We start from the raw sequence: 14,247 nt of genomic DNA, 5'->3' as shown, positions 1-14,247 counted from the left end.
TATGGGGGTGGCAAGAGCCTTGGCCAATATCCGGAAACCCAGGGGTGACAGGTGCAAGCCATCCCTTGCGAAGCAGCGTGGCTTGTCGAGCATGTCATCCCAAGCAGACAGACATTGGATCCCCTTAGAATGACACCAGTAATTAAGCCAATTGTTAAAACTGATCATTTCGTCTTTGTACTGTGGCATCATTCTTGGTGAGGGTAAGATGCTGCTCAGGGTCAGGGTCATACCGACCAGGGCTACATAATCAGAGAGCTCCTCTATGTCTCTTTTCATGTAGTCCAGGGAGGTGCCTCAGGTCGTTCACACCGGCATGTACAATGACTGAGTCATATTTGTACTTGCTGTGGAGTGACCTGAGTGCTTGTGTTATGTGGCGGATTCTAGCTTCCGACAGGCAGCTTACTGTGACCTTTTCCTTGTTCAGTCTGGTGAGCGGGACGTCAGTGTGTCTGACTATGGAGTCACCTATTACAAGTGTCTGGCATGTTGTTTGGCCTTAAGGGCTGTGACTGTTTAGCACACTGACTTTGTGAACTATGTGTTGCATGTGCTATGTCTTGAGGTGGCGGTTGCTTGGGTGTCTGCTTTGGCGGCCACTGTTTTGGTAGATTTTTAATCAGCGCCTCCGAGTATGTTTTTGTGTGTTTATGTGTTTGGTTTGCAGTTGTGATAGTTCTATGTGTGACTGGGATTGTGGTGTGCGTGGTTACCTTCTTCTCCTGACTGGTCTTGCCAGTACTGAATTGAGAGAGCTCAGCTTCCAGTTTGGCTATATAGTTGCATCTCTCACATATATTTGTATTTGTTGGGAGGAGGAGAGGGTTGTCTGTGTACATGAGGCAATTGTAACATTGCCTCAAGATTCCAAGATTCACCAGCTGAACAGGAGAGGACGCCAGCAACTGACCCTTCGACATGCTAGAATAGTGAAAAAGATTGCTGTGCGAGTCAGAAAGGATCTATAGGGAAATGGGTACTCAAGGGAATTTAGGTGAATGAAGTACTTTCTTTTGTTTAAGAGTGCTTTACCTGTATAAAAAATGCTTTAGGAGCAAGTGCTGAGCTTTTCAGTTAGAGTATAGGCTGTTTAGATTGCAAGTAGAGCAGTTCTAAGGGAGAAATTGAAGAGTAGACTTTACGGAGCCAGAAATAGTTTAAACTTGATTAACCGGTGCTGCCCGATGGCTGCTCTATGAGCAACTTTGAGCTAATTCGCACAAAAACGTGCTTTACAGCAGGGGGTTGAAAAGAGCCAGGAATTGACCCAAAATGGCCAATACACTACAAGTTGCTGGGCTGGAACCACGCCTCTAGGGACAAATAGGTTGCTCAGTGCTCCCCACTCCCACTGGTGAACAAAGAAGCTTCCTCTTATCCAAATAAGGATATGGATAGCACAGGAACTAAGACAAAGCCCAGAGATCAGCAAAATCTGAAGACTGGACTATTCTAGTTCAGAAAAGCAGGAAAACATGGATATATTTTTTTTTTTTTTTTTTACAGAGCAGAAGAAAAAGATACAGTAGCAAACAGTAAATGCTATAAAACGGCTAGCGCACTTGAGTGTTAGCCTAACAATTAAATTAAACAAAAATAACTTTTTAAAGTGCTAACAGTTTAAAATCTACACAGGTACAGTAAAAACAATATGCAGAGCTGTTTTTTAGGTGAAATGTAGTCGAGATGCAGTCATTTAAGCGAAAGCCAGAAAAAATACTTATAAATCCAGGAAAGTCACTCTTTCACTCTCTGCTGCTTGTAGAACTCTGCAGGACACCACGAGGAGCTGTGCTGAGTCTTTTACAAGTGAAAAAGTGCGCAAAAACGGGCTTTATAGCAGGGGGTTGAAAAGAGCCAGGAATTGACCCAAAATGGCCAATAAACTACAAGTTGCTGGGCTGGAACCACTCCTCTAGGGACAAATAGGTTGCTCAGTGCTCCCCACTCCCACTGGTGAACAAAGAAGCTTCCTCTTATCCAAATAAGGATATGGATAGCACAGGAACTAAGACAAAGCCCAGAGATCAGCAAAATCTGAAGACTGGACTATTCTAGTTCAGAAAAGCGGGAAAACAAGGATATCTTTTTTTTTTTTTTTTACAGAGACAGAAGAAAAAGATACAGTAGCAAACAGTAAATGCTATAAAACGGCTAGCACACTTGAGTGTGTTAGCCTAACAATTAAATTAAACAAAATAACTTTTTAAAGTGCTAACAGTTTAAAATCTACACAGGTACAGTAAAAACAATATGCAGAGCTGTTTTTTAGGCGAAATGCAGTCGAGATGCAGTAATTTAAGCGAAATCCAGAAAAAATACTTATAAATCCAGGGAAGTCACACTCACTCTCTGCTGCTTGTAGAACTCTGCAGGACACCACGAGGAGCTGTGCTGAGTCTTTTACAAGTGAAAAAGTTTTTCTTACCCCAGATGTCAGGTGCCCCCCAAATGGGGAGCAAAAATACATACATACATATATATATATATATATATATATATATATATATATATATATATATATATATATATATATATATATATATATATATATATATATATATATATATATATATATATATATATGTATATATGTATACACACACATATATATATATATATATATATATATATATATATATATATATATACACAACTAAACAGCAATATATGTAAATGCACTTTTAGCAACATAAACTTTATCTTCATCTAAAAGCAAATACACCACAAAGGCTGTAGAATATAGTGAAGGGTAGAGAAGTTATAGAAAAGGGAATGGCGGGTGGGTAACCCAGACGGCAACAGTATACACTCGAACATCTACATTTATGGCAAGTGCACACAACTGTACTATGTTCGTGTTTTACTGTTGCAGTCATTACATTTGGGTAGAATCCCAAAGATATGGATGGGAGGATGGAACTAAATAGCATTAGGGGCGGCTATAAGGCCTTGCAGAACTGCAGTAGCAAAGCCTGCCCTGGATTTGAAGAGAGGCAAATGATAAAGCTTCGTGAAGGTATGCACAGAGCTCCAAGTAGCAGCTTCTAGAATGTCTTTGGTTGGAACTCCTCTGAGAAAGGCTGCTGAGGTAGAGGCAGCCCTGGTGGAATATGACCCGATTCCCTTGGGCACAGGTTTACCATGGTGCAAGTAGCAGAAACGAATGCAGTGGCTTATCCACTGGGAAACAGCCTGCTTTGATATAGCCTTCCCCTCTGATCCTGAAGCAAATGCCATCAGTAGTTGCTCAGATTTTCTTAGAGACTTGGTCCTGTTCAAGTAGAATCTTAGTTGTCTGTGTACGTCCAATGAATGCAGAATCTGCTCCCCCTTATTCGGCAGATTTGGGTAAAATGTTGGCAGGTGAATAGTTTGGTTAAGAGCCACACTGGATACCACCTTAGGCATAAAGGACTGGTCCTGAGGGACACCCTGTCCGGGTAAAATGTAATAAAGGGCTCCACAGCCATGAGAGCCTGTAGTTCTGAAACCCTTCTTGCTGAAGTGATTGCCAAAAGGAAAGCTGCTTTCTAAGATAAAAAATTTTACATCCGTAGTAGCTACTGGTTCAAAAGGAGGCAGGGTGAGGTTTTCCAGCACAAAATTGAGGTCCCATGCAGGAGTTGGTGATCTTCTGGGAGGCCTTAAATTTTTGGCCCCTCTAAGATACTGTTTTAGCAGAGGATGAGAAAAGATGGAAGGCTCCATGTTGTAATGAGCAGATATGGCAGAGGCATGGATTTTCATTGAAGAAAAAGATAGCCCCTTGTCAAGCATCTCAGTCAAGTATTGTAAAATCTGAGGAATATTTGGTTTTGCTGTGTCTGTTCCTTGTGCTTGGTTCCAAGCACAGAATCTCTTCCATTGATCAGCATAAAATTTTCTAGTACTAGGCCTTCTAGCTTCCAAAATGACATCCATCACAGATTTACTGGGAGGTATTGTTTGAATAACTAAACGATCAACCATAATGCAAGGTTCAGAGTTTGGAGCTGGGTGTGCAGAATTTGATTGTTCTGCTGAGACAGTAGACAAAGTATCTGAGGCAAGCACCAAGGAGGGAGTTGAGACATACTCCTTAGGACTGGGTACCAGTGCTGGTGAGGCCAGTCCGGAGCAATTAGGATCATTTTTGGTTTTTCCTGTCTGCCCTTTAGTAAGACCTTGGAGAGAAGAGGCAGAGGGGGAAAGGCATAGACTGAAAGGTTTTTCCAACTGAAGGATAGGGCATCCACTTTCCATGCTTGACTGTGATCACTCCTTGTGCAGAATTTGTCCAGTTGATAATTTTGGGCAGAGGCAAACAGATGTATGTCTGGGCTCCCCCATTTCTGTGCTACCATGCTGAAGATTTGTGGATCCAGTTTCCACATGTGCGGGTCCATAAGATTTCTGCTTAGGTCGTCTGCCAGAGTATTTTGTTTTCCTGGCAGGAACTGAGCTTGAAGATGTACTTGGTGAGTTACGGCTGTGTTCCACAATGCCATGGCTAGTCTGCAAAAGGGGTAGGAATGTGTTTCCCCCTGCTTGTTTATATACCACATAACCATGGTGTTGTCCATCTATCAGTAGTTGTCCTGGATGAAGTAAGTCCTTGAGCATTCTTAACCACTAGCATCTCTTTCTGGTTGATATGCAGATGCATTTGTTTTGGGCTCCATATGCCCTGAATGCATTTCCCCACCAGGTGGGCCCCGCAAGCATAGTCTGATGCGTCTGTAGTTAGGGTTTGGGTGGCAGGGGGTAGAGTGAATGACAGTCCCTTGTTTTGGTGACATGTCTCTGCCCACCAAAGAAACTCCTGTTGTAGGCAGGGAATGAGAGGAATCATTGTTTCCAGACTGTGACAATGTTGACTCCATAAACTTTTTAGGTACCAATGAAGTTTCCTCATATGCAGTCTTGCGTATGGAATTAGTAGAATGCAGGATGCCATGAACCCCAAAGCCTGCAGAATTTGTCTTGCAGATAACTGGGTTTTTGTTGCCATCTGTTTGAAGTACGTTGTCAGTTGCCTTTGTTTGTCTGGCATAAGGTAAGCCATCTGGGCAGTTGTATTCAAGCTTGCACCCAGGAATGTAATTATTTGAGAGGGTACCAGTTGTGATTTCTTTTCATTTATTGTGTGCCCTAGGCATGTTAGAAGCCTTTTTACGAATGCCAGATGTTGAAGAAGTATGTCCTTGTTTTCTGCTTGAATGCGACAGTCGTCCAGGTAACGATAAAATTGTATGCTTCTTTGACTGCAAAATGCAATTACTGGTGCCAGGCACTTTGTAAAGACCCTGGGCGCAGTAGATAAGCCAAATGGCAGTGCAGAGAATTGGTAATTTAAAAAAACCTGCCTTGAAGCGGAGGTATCTTCTGCACGATTCCCTTATTGAGATATGCAGGTATGCCTCTTTTAAGTCTAGAGTCACTAACCAAGCGTTCCTGTCCAGCATGGGTAGCAGCTGTTGTAAAGTCAGCATTTTGAATTTTGTAATGTCCAGGTACGTGTTCAAAATCGATAAGTCCAGTATTGGACGCCATGCATGGCATTTTCTGGGTACCAGGAACAGCCTTGAATAAAAACCTTGTCATTTTTCCTGTTCTGGTACTGGTTGAATAGCCCCCATCTCCATGAGGGACGTAACTTGTTTCTGAGCCTCTGCCCATTGATTTTGTGGCAGATCTGGCCAACTGTTTGGAATTGGCAAAGTATGGAAATGAAATCTGTACCCCTGGGATACTATGTTTAATACCCACTTGTCCTGGGTAATTAACTGCCCATTTTGAGCATTAAGTGCTAATTTTCCCCCCAAGGGGGCTGCCAAGAGAAAAGTGCTTGGTGAAGGTAGAGGGAAGTCATTGAGACTGCTTACTGTAGGGTTGTGCTTTGTTTCCTCCAGATTTGGAGGTGGAGGCACACCATTGCTTTGACCTGCAAGAACCCTGTGATTGGTATCTACAGCCTTTTGAGCGCCTGGATTTGCCTTGAGAGGCTCTGTTGGACACAGGAAAGGACCATTTTTTAGTGGGCCAGCGCCTACTGAACCTGGGTGGCTGCACTTGTAAGAAATATTTTACAGTTTGCATAGATTTAGCTTCGTCTTCCATTTTCTTTAAAACCTTTTCTGCCTTATTACCAGAGTATCATGCTGTAAAGGGGCATCCAGCAATTTAGCTTTAACATGATCTGGCAGATTTTGCTCCTTGAGCCAGGCACGCCTTCTAATCACAGATCCAGTAACTGCGGCCCTGCAAGAAGCCTCCAAGGAATCAAAACCACATTGCAAAGTATGCTTTCCAACCTGTTCTGCTGCATGCAATAATTCCTGTAATTCTTTATTTTCCACACAATCAGAAATCAACATAATTTTCTGTTTCAATAAGCCCATAACATGCTATTGTTATTTAAGCATATGAACTGGCAGTTTAGGGCCCTAATTGCCAAGGTTGCAGACGTATAAACCTTCTTTCCCCATATATCCAGCGCCCTGGAATCTCTATCAGAGGGGGTAGGATTGTTGGCTGTAGAGGCCTTTACACCTTTGGTACCCTGTGATATAGTCTCAGGATCAGCAGCAGGATTTTTGAATAGAAATTTGTGGGAGTCAGGAAAGTACAGTTTTGTACCTACCATAAATGTAGATGTCCGATAGGCATGCATCTGCAGTCCTTACAAATGGGTTGTCCTGTCGTCAGGCAGCCCTTCGGTCGGCTGGATTCCAAAGTCTGGGTCTGGCCTCGGCTGGTGTCGCACTTCACCCGACGTCATAGCTGCAGTTCTTCGGGTATAAAGGCATCAGCCGACGCCATTTTCCTCAGTGTTTCTTGCCCCAGATGCCAGGTGCCCTCTAGGAAGGCTAAATTTGGAATAATGCAAATGGTTCCAAATAGTAGAGTGCAAACAAAAAATAAGCATGTATGTACATATATACAAACAAATACACCATAATAGATTCCCCCAGCTAGCTACAAGATGGGCAAATACCCTAGGAGTACCACAGAGGGGAAGGAGGGTGGGTAATCCTGACTGCAGATGCATGCCTATCGGACATCTACATTTATGGTAGGTACAAAACTGTACTATGTCCTTCAAGGATGCATCTGCAGTCCTTACAAATGGGTAGAATACCATAGCCAAACTGGGGGAGGAGGAGAAATAAGATTATGGTGTAGTTAAGATCCCTTGCAAAACAGCAGTGGCAAAACCTGCTCTGGATCTGGAGTATAAAGGTAAATTATAATGCTTGGCAAATGTATGCACGGAGCTCCAAGTAGCAGCCTCTAAAATGTCTTTGGTAGCCACTCCTCGTAGAAAAGCTGTGGTAGTGGCTGTAGCCCTTGTAGAGTGAGGCCTGATGTTTTCTGGAGTTTTCTTCCCATGGTAGGAGTAACAAAATCTAATGCAATTTCCTATCCACTTAGAGATTGTCTGTTTTGAAATTGCTTTTCCTTCCATTCCTGTTGCATATGCTACCAGTAGCTGGTCAGTTTTTCTATTGTCCTTGGTCCTGTCCAGGTAGTAGCGTAATTGTCAATGTACATCCAAGGTGTGCAACAGTCTTTCTCCCCTGTTCTGTGGGTTGGGGAAGAATGTAGGTAGATGGATAGCCTGATTTAAAGATACTCTGGAGACCACCTTTGGCATAAAAGTAGGATTTGTTCTCATGGACACTCTATCTTGATGGAAGATCAGGAAGGGCTGTACTGCCATTAATGCCTGTAGCTCAGATACCCTTCTTGCTGAAGTGATTGCAAGCAGGAAAGCAGTTTTCCATGATAAGTATTGTAATTCTGCTGTTGCTGCTGGTTCGAAAGGAGGGAGTGTCAACTTTTCTAGCACAAAGTTCAAGTCCCATGCTGGCAATGGTGGCTTCCTAGGTGGTTTTACATTTTTAATTCCTCTCAGAAACTGCCTGAGCAGAGGATGTGAGAAGACTGGAGGATCCAAGTTGTATTCTGCTGAAATAGCTGATGCATGAATCTTAATGGAAGAATAGGACAGGCCGTTGTGGAAGAGGTCTGCCAAGTATTCCAGGATGTTGGCTATGTTTACCAGTGACACATTTTCTCCTTTTGCAGTACTCCAAATGTGGTATCTTTTCCATTTTGCTGAATAATTTTTCCTTGTTGAGGGTCTGCGAGCCTCCAAGATAATGTCTTTAACCCTTTGGGATAAATTTGGGTTATTTGGTCTTATGCAATGTTCCAGGCAGTCAGTTGCAGTGTTTTCAGGTTCGGGTGCAGGGTGTTGTAGTTGTTCTGTGTTAACAGCAAGGGAACTAGGGGTAGGGGCCATATTTGTTCCCGAGACATGCTCCTCAGTAATGGGTACCAATGTTGTCTTGGCCAGTCTGGAGCTATCAGAATGATCCTTGGACGGTCCTCTTTGATCTTCAATAGCACCTTGTGCATCAAAGGAAGTGGTGGGAATGCATATGCTGTCAGGTTTTTCCAACTGAAAGATAGGGAGTCCACTTTCCAAGCAAGTGGGTGGTACGTCCTTGTACAGAATTTCTTCAGTTGGTGATTGCGTGGGGATGCAAATAAGTCTATTTCTGGTAGTCCCCATTTTCTTGTAATGGTTCTGAAGATGTCTGGATGCAGCACCCATTCATGGGCATCCGTGGTAGTTCTGCTTAGTATGTCTGCTAGAATGTTTTCTTTTCCTGGTACAAAAATTGCTTGTAACTGAATGTTGAAGCTCAGGGCCACATTCCAGAGGTCCATTGCCATCCGGCATAGAGGGTACGAATGTGTGCCTCCCTGTTTGTTGATGTACCACATAACTGTGGTGTTGTCTGTCCTTATCAACAGTTGACCTTGTCGAAGAAATGGTCTGAATGTCTGAACTGCCAGTTTTACTGCCAGCATTTCCTTTTGATTTATGTGTAGGTGCAGCTGGTCTTGAGTCCATAAACCTTGTATGCACTTGCCCAGCATGTGGGCCCCCCAACCGAGGTCTGAGGCGTCCGTTGTGATGGTTTGGCTTGGTTGAGTGCTGTGGAAGGGCAATCCTTTGTTTGATTGACAGGCCTGAGCCCACGATTGGAATTCTTGTTTCAGGCATGGGATTATTGGAATTTGGGTTTCTAGGCTGTGCTTGTGCTGAGACCATAAATTCCTTAGGTACCACTGTAACTTTCTCATATGCAGTCTGGCATGTGGAACCAATATTATGCAGGATGCCATGAAACCCAAGGCTTGCAGGACTTTTCTTGCTGTTAGCTGGTTCTGCTTTGTTAATGTCAAGAAGTAGAGAGGGAGTTGTTCCTGTTTTTCTACTGTTAGGAATGCCATTTGTTTTGATGTGTCCAGCTCTGCACCCAAAAAGGTTATCCTTTGGGATGGTATCAGCCTTGACTTTTTTATACTGACTGTGTATCCCAGGGCTTGCAGTAGATAAATGACCCTTTTCAAGTCTTCTGCTAGCTTGTTTTTGTTGTCCGCTTGTAACACAGGCAGTCGTCCAGGTAAGGGTAGATTTGGATTCCCTGAAGCCTGCAATGAGCAATTACTGATGCCAGGCATTTCGTGAACACTCTGGGCGCAGTAGATAAGCCAAAGGGCAATGCTGAGAATTGATAATGCTCTGATCCTGCAAGAAATCTGAGGTATCTTCTGCAATTTGGTCGTATGGGGACGTGCAGGTATGCCTCCTTGAGATCTAGAGTTACCAGCCAAGACTCCTTGCCCAACATGGGAAGAAGCTGCTGTAGGGTCAGCATTTTGAATTTTGGGACAATGAGGTATGTGTTTAAAGTGGACAGGTCGAGAATAGGTCTCCATTGGTTTTCTTTTCTTGGTACCAGGAAGAGCCTGGAGTAAAATCCTTGTCCTTGCTCCATAGATGGTACCTTTTCTACAGCTCTCATCCTTAGTAAGCGAGTTATTTGCTTTAGAGCTTCTGCCTTTTGATTTGGAGGTAGGTTTGGCATTCCTCTCTTGTTCGGTAGAGTATGGAAGTGAAACCTGTAACCTTGGTCTATTGTCTGCAAAATCCATTTGTCTCCTGTGATGTAATGCCAGTTTACTGAAAATAAGGCTAGCTTCCCGCCTAAGGGTGCTTCTAGTCGTTCCCTGGTAGGCGGTGCCAGAGCCAAGTCACTGTGATTGTCCTGTAGTAGTGGTGGTGGCTATATCTGTGGCTGTACCTCGCTGGTTGTTAGCCTGCCACTGACGTCCCCTGTAGGCACCTCTGGATTGACCTCTGCCTCTTGAGCGCCTATTCCTGCCTCTCTGAGCTCTGGAGGTGTCTGGAAAGGACCAATTCTTGGAGGGCCAATTCCTGCTAAACCTTGGAGGTTGGACCTGTAAGAAATCTTTGACTGTCTGGACCGATTTAGCTTTCTCTTCCATCTTCTTCAGCACCTGTTGTGCAGGAGAGCCAAACAAATTGATCTTGTCCATGGGAGCATCTAGTAGCTTTGATTTGACATGGTCTGGTAAGGCCTGCTCTTTTAACCATGCATGTCTTCTGATCACTGTGCCAGTCATGGCTGATCTGAAGGAAGCCTCCAGTGCATCATAGCCGCATTTTAAGGAATGATTACTGACCTGCTGAATGTTATGTACCATTTCCTGAACAGATTTTTTATCTAATTGTTCATCTGAGGACAGCTTTTTAGTTAACTGGTCTAACATAAATTCCTGATACTGGATCATGTGGAACTGACAGTTCAAGGCCCTAGCTGAAAGAGTAGCAGAAGTGTAAACTTTTTTACCCCATCTCTCTAAGGCTCTGGATTCCCTTTCAGAGGGGAGGGGTTTTTGGCAGAGGTAGCTGCTACAGCCTTAGATCCCTGGGAGATAGTTTCGGGATCTGCAAAGGGAGCCTTATACAAATGATAATGTGTGTCCGGGACCCTGTAGTATCTATCGGGCTTAGCAGGGACCAGAGGAAGGGAATCAGGAGCAGTACAAGCATCATTAAATGCACCATCTACAACAGTAAGAACTGGAGGGGTGGCTAAAGGCCTATGCTGTGGTAAATGCAGAAAGGTTCTAAGCCTTTTTCTAGAGTCTGAAAAATCTTGGCCCTGCCACTGAAATTGTTCCCTCATAGCATGTAAGGTTTCCCCAAAGGAAAATTCCTCAGGCGGAGAGGCAGAAGGAATGGACTCTTCAGCATCAGAGTCCTCATAAGGGGAGAAAGGGCCCTCTGGAGGGTTTGAATTATCTGAATCATCAGAGGAGTCATCTGTAGAAACTGGCTCAGGGGGCTCTGCTCTAGGCCTCTTCTCTGGAGGTGGGTGAGAGGCCTTGTCTGGGTGAGGTTGGGATCCCCGGATCAAAGAAATGAGATCTTCTGCTAGACTGAGCATTTGTGAAGTAGAACTAGGCCTGTGAGAGGGGGTCTTAGCAGGCACAGTTTTGGTAGATTTAGCTGCTTTAGCCCCGGCAAAGGCCTTAATCGACATGGTTGCTGGTGGCCTAGCAGCTCCACGTGCAGGGGTTGAAATATCCATGGGGATAGTATCAGATAAATCCTGGGAACCTGCAAGAGCAAGCGGGATTTCAGTAGCCGATTCCACCAGGTTGGATGAGGCCTCGGTAGTAGTTAAGCTTTCGGCTGAAGGAAGGACCGCGAGCTCGGTTTCAGCCGAAACCGAGACACTCGTGGTTGGCTTAACCGCGGTTTCGGCCGAAACCGTGGACCACGAGTGTCGGTCCTTTTCCTTGCGCTTTTTAGATATTTGCGTAGTCGGATGATCCGACGGCATAATGTAAGCAAAAGCGGAGCCGAAAAACTCCTCAGCAAATTCCGACCGACGTCTAAGCGTTCGTCGGTTAAAAGAAGCACAGGCTAGACAAGCTGCTACGTCGTGGTCTGGGCCTAAACAAGGTAAGCAGTAAGAGTGGAAATCTTTATGAGGTATTTGTTTCCCACAAGTTAAACAGTTATTCACTTTTTCTGACATCGGCTGAGGCAAGAAAGAGTCCCCAACGGGTACTTAGCTTTTAGAAGTCTTCGGTAGTAGTAAGTATTCGGTAGTAGTAATCTCTGGTTCTGACCGACCGGCACTTGCGAACAGCTTCTGCTTCGGGCGCCACGCGGCAAGAAAGACTGAGGAAAATGGCGTCGGCTGATGCCTTTATACCCGAAGAACTGCAGCTATGACGTCGGGTGAAGTGTGACACCAGCCGAGGCCAGACCCAGACTTTGGAATCCGGCCGACCGAAGGGCTGCCTGACGACAGGACAACCCATTTGTAAGGACTGCAGATGCATCCTTGAAGGACATCCCTGTAATATCTGTCTGGCTTACTAGGAGCTGGAGGTAGGGAATCAGGAGTCATGCTTGATTCCAAAAACACATCAACAATGTCTGATACAGGAGGTATAGCCAAAGGCCTATGCTGAGGAAGGAGAAGGAAATCCCTAAGCCTCTTTTTTGATTCAGAGAAATCCTGACTCCCCCAATGAAAATGTTCCCTTACAGTATGCAAGGTTTCACCAAAAGAATAATCCTCAGGAGGAGATGCAGATGGCATGGATTCTTCTGCATCTGAATCCTCATAGGGAGGAACAGAAAATTCCTGATCAGAAGAAATGGAAACCTGATCTGAAAATTCATAATCAGTGTCTTGCCTAGGCCTCTTAGCAGGGGGGGGGGGGGGTTGGGAACCCCTGATCAAGGTAATTAAGTCCTCAGCCATTTTGATCATATTTTTTAGGCATAGGGGCCTGAGCACATGGCTCATGCGTCATTTTTTTTAGACTTGGAAACTGTTTTTGATCTTGTTTTTGAAGTTGGCGTCAGTTTTATGTAAAAATGTTGAGGCCTAAAAACACCCTCAGAAGCCAGTGCCTGCTCAGCGGCCCTGGACCCATCCAAGGGAGACATCCGCGGGTTCAATACTCTGAGAATCTCTGGGCAAACTGGACTCCGCTTGGGTCTCGGTAGAGGCCTGCGACTCAAAAGTAACAGGTATCATGGTCTTCGAAAGCGCCTGAGTACCAGCGAACTGGCGACTGGCTTAGGAGAAGCTTCGTCGTCGGTTTTGGACCTCGACGGTCTGTCTCTTTTTCTTTGCATTTTTTGTGACCTCCGGTAGTCGGATTGCTAACCGAAGACATTTCAGAGTAATACAATCTGAATCCAAAATATTTTGAAGCAAAAATATACCGACGCTTAATAGTGCGTTGGTTAAATCTAGCACAAAACCGACAGCAAGGCATGTTATGATCTGGGCCTAGGCAAGGAATACAGTACAAATGAAAATCCTTATGAGGTATTTGCTTCCCACAAGTAATGCAATTATTAACTTTTACTGACATCGGTAAGGAGCAAGAAAAGTTTTCCCCAATGGGGTACTTAGCTTTAGTTGAAGACTTCGGTTCTGAAACTCGAATGCAAAAATTTCAGGAGTCGGCCGACCGGCACTTGCGAACTGCTTCTGCTTCGGGCACCGCGCGGCAAGAAAGACTGAATAAAATGGCGTCGGCTGCATGTTTTATACCCCTAACGACCCGACGTCATGGAAGAGGAGACAGCAACCGACACAGGACCCAAGACTTTGTTATTCAGGCCGACTGAGGGCAACCTGCCAGCAGATTACCCAAATGTAATGACTGCAACAGTGAAACACGAACATCACCACAATGGTGCAATTATCAAAGTAAACATTATACTTGCAATGAAAGACGAATATACAGCTGGGAGAGAGTAAATACCTGCTATTGTTGACTACTGCTTGCACACCTGCACCTATGCACAAAGTATGGGCAGCACCATACTACTAGTATATTTTCCTGAGGAACAGCAGTATGCTTATAACTTCCTCCTGCCCTTCTCTGCTATGTACAAAGTGTGCAAAGGAGCTTTTAGTAAAATGAAATTAAACCTTCTTTACCAAGACCATACCACATCAATTCCCAATGTTAATTCCATCAAGAACAGTTCAGATATAACCCTAAAAATAAATTTTCAAGGCTGCACATTTTACAGGTCTCTCTCAGACAGCTGCATGCAAAAAAAGAATACTGAAATGCAGTACCTCCCGTTAGGTTCATAGGTAAAATTAGGCTAGCTGCCCTTGAGGGACATTTTAAGCCTAGCCAATTTCTTTTTTTAATGTGCGAATTAACTTATACCACTTGACTAGAAATTGGTCCTACCCATCATGTGGTTGATAATTATTTATATTACTCCTTATAAGAATAATTGGCATCATACCACAGCCAATTTGAGGAGACCCATGCATGAAATAAAGCATTTAGCAGTTGCCTCTGTCCATTACTAGTACAGGG

General features: G+C 44.2%; 1 protein-coding gene across 2 annotated transcripts in view; it reads right to left on the bottom strand.

The window, feature by feature from the left end:
* The window catches only part of ANKRD11 (ankyrin repeat domain 11), a 1,034,395-nt gene that overhangs the window by 743,411 nt on the left and 276,737 nt on the right, over positions 1–14,247 (bottom strand). The window lies entirely within an intron of this gene.

This window comes from Protopterus annectens, chromosome 8.part1 (assembly GCF_019279795.1).
Source record: "Protopterus annectens isolate FY-2018-M chromosome 8.part1, PAN1.0, whole genome shotgun sequence".
Classification (NCBI taxonomy): Eukaryota; Metazoa; Chordata; order Ceratodontiformes; family Protopteridae; genus Protopterus; species Protopterus annectens.
The sequence above is the reverse complement of the archived record's forward strand: the minus strand, read 5'-3'. Positions and strand labels throughout refer to the sequence as shown.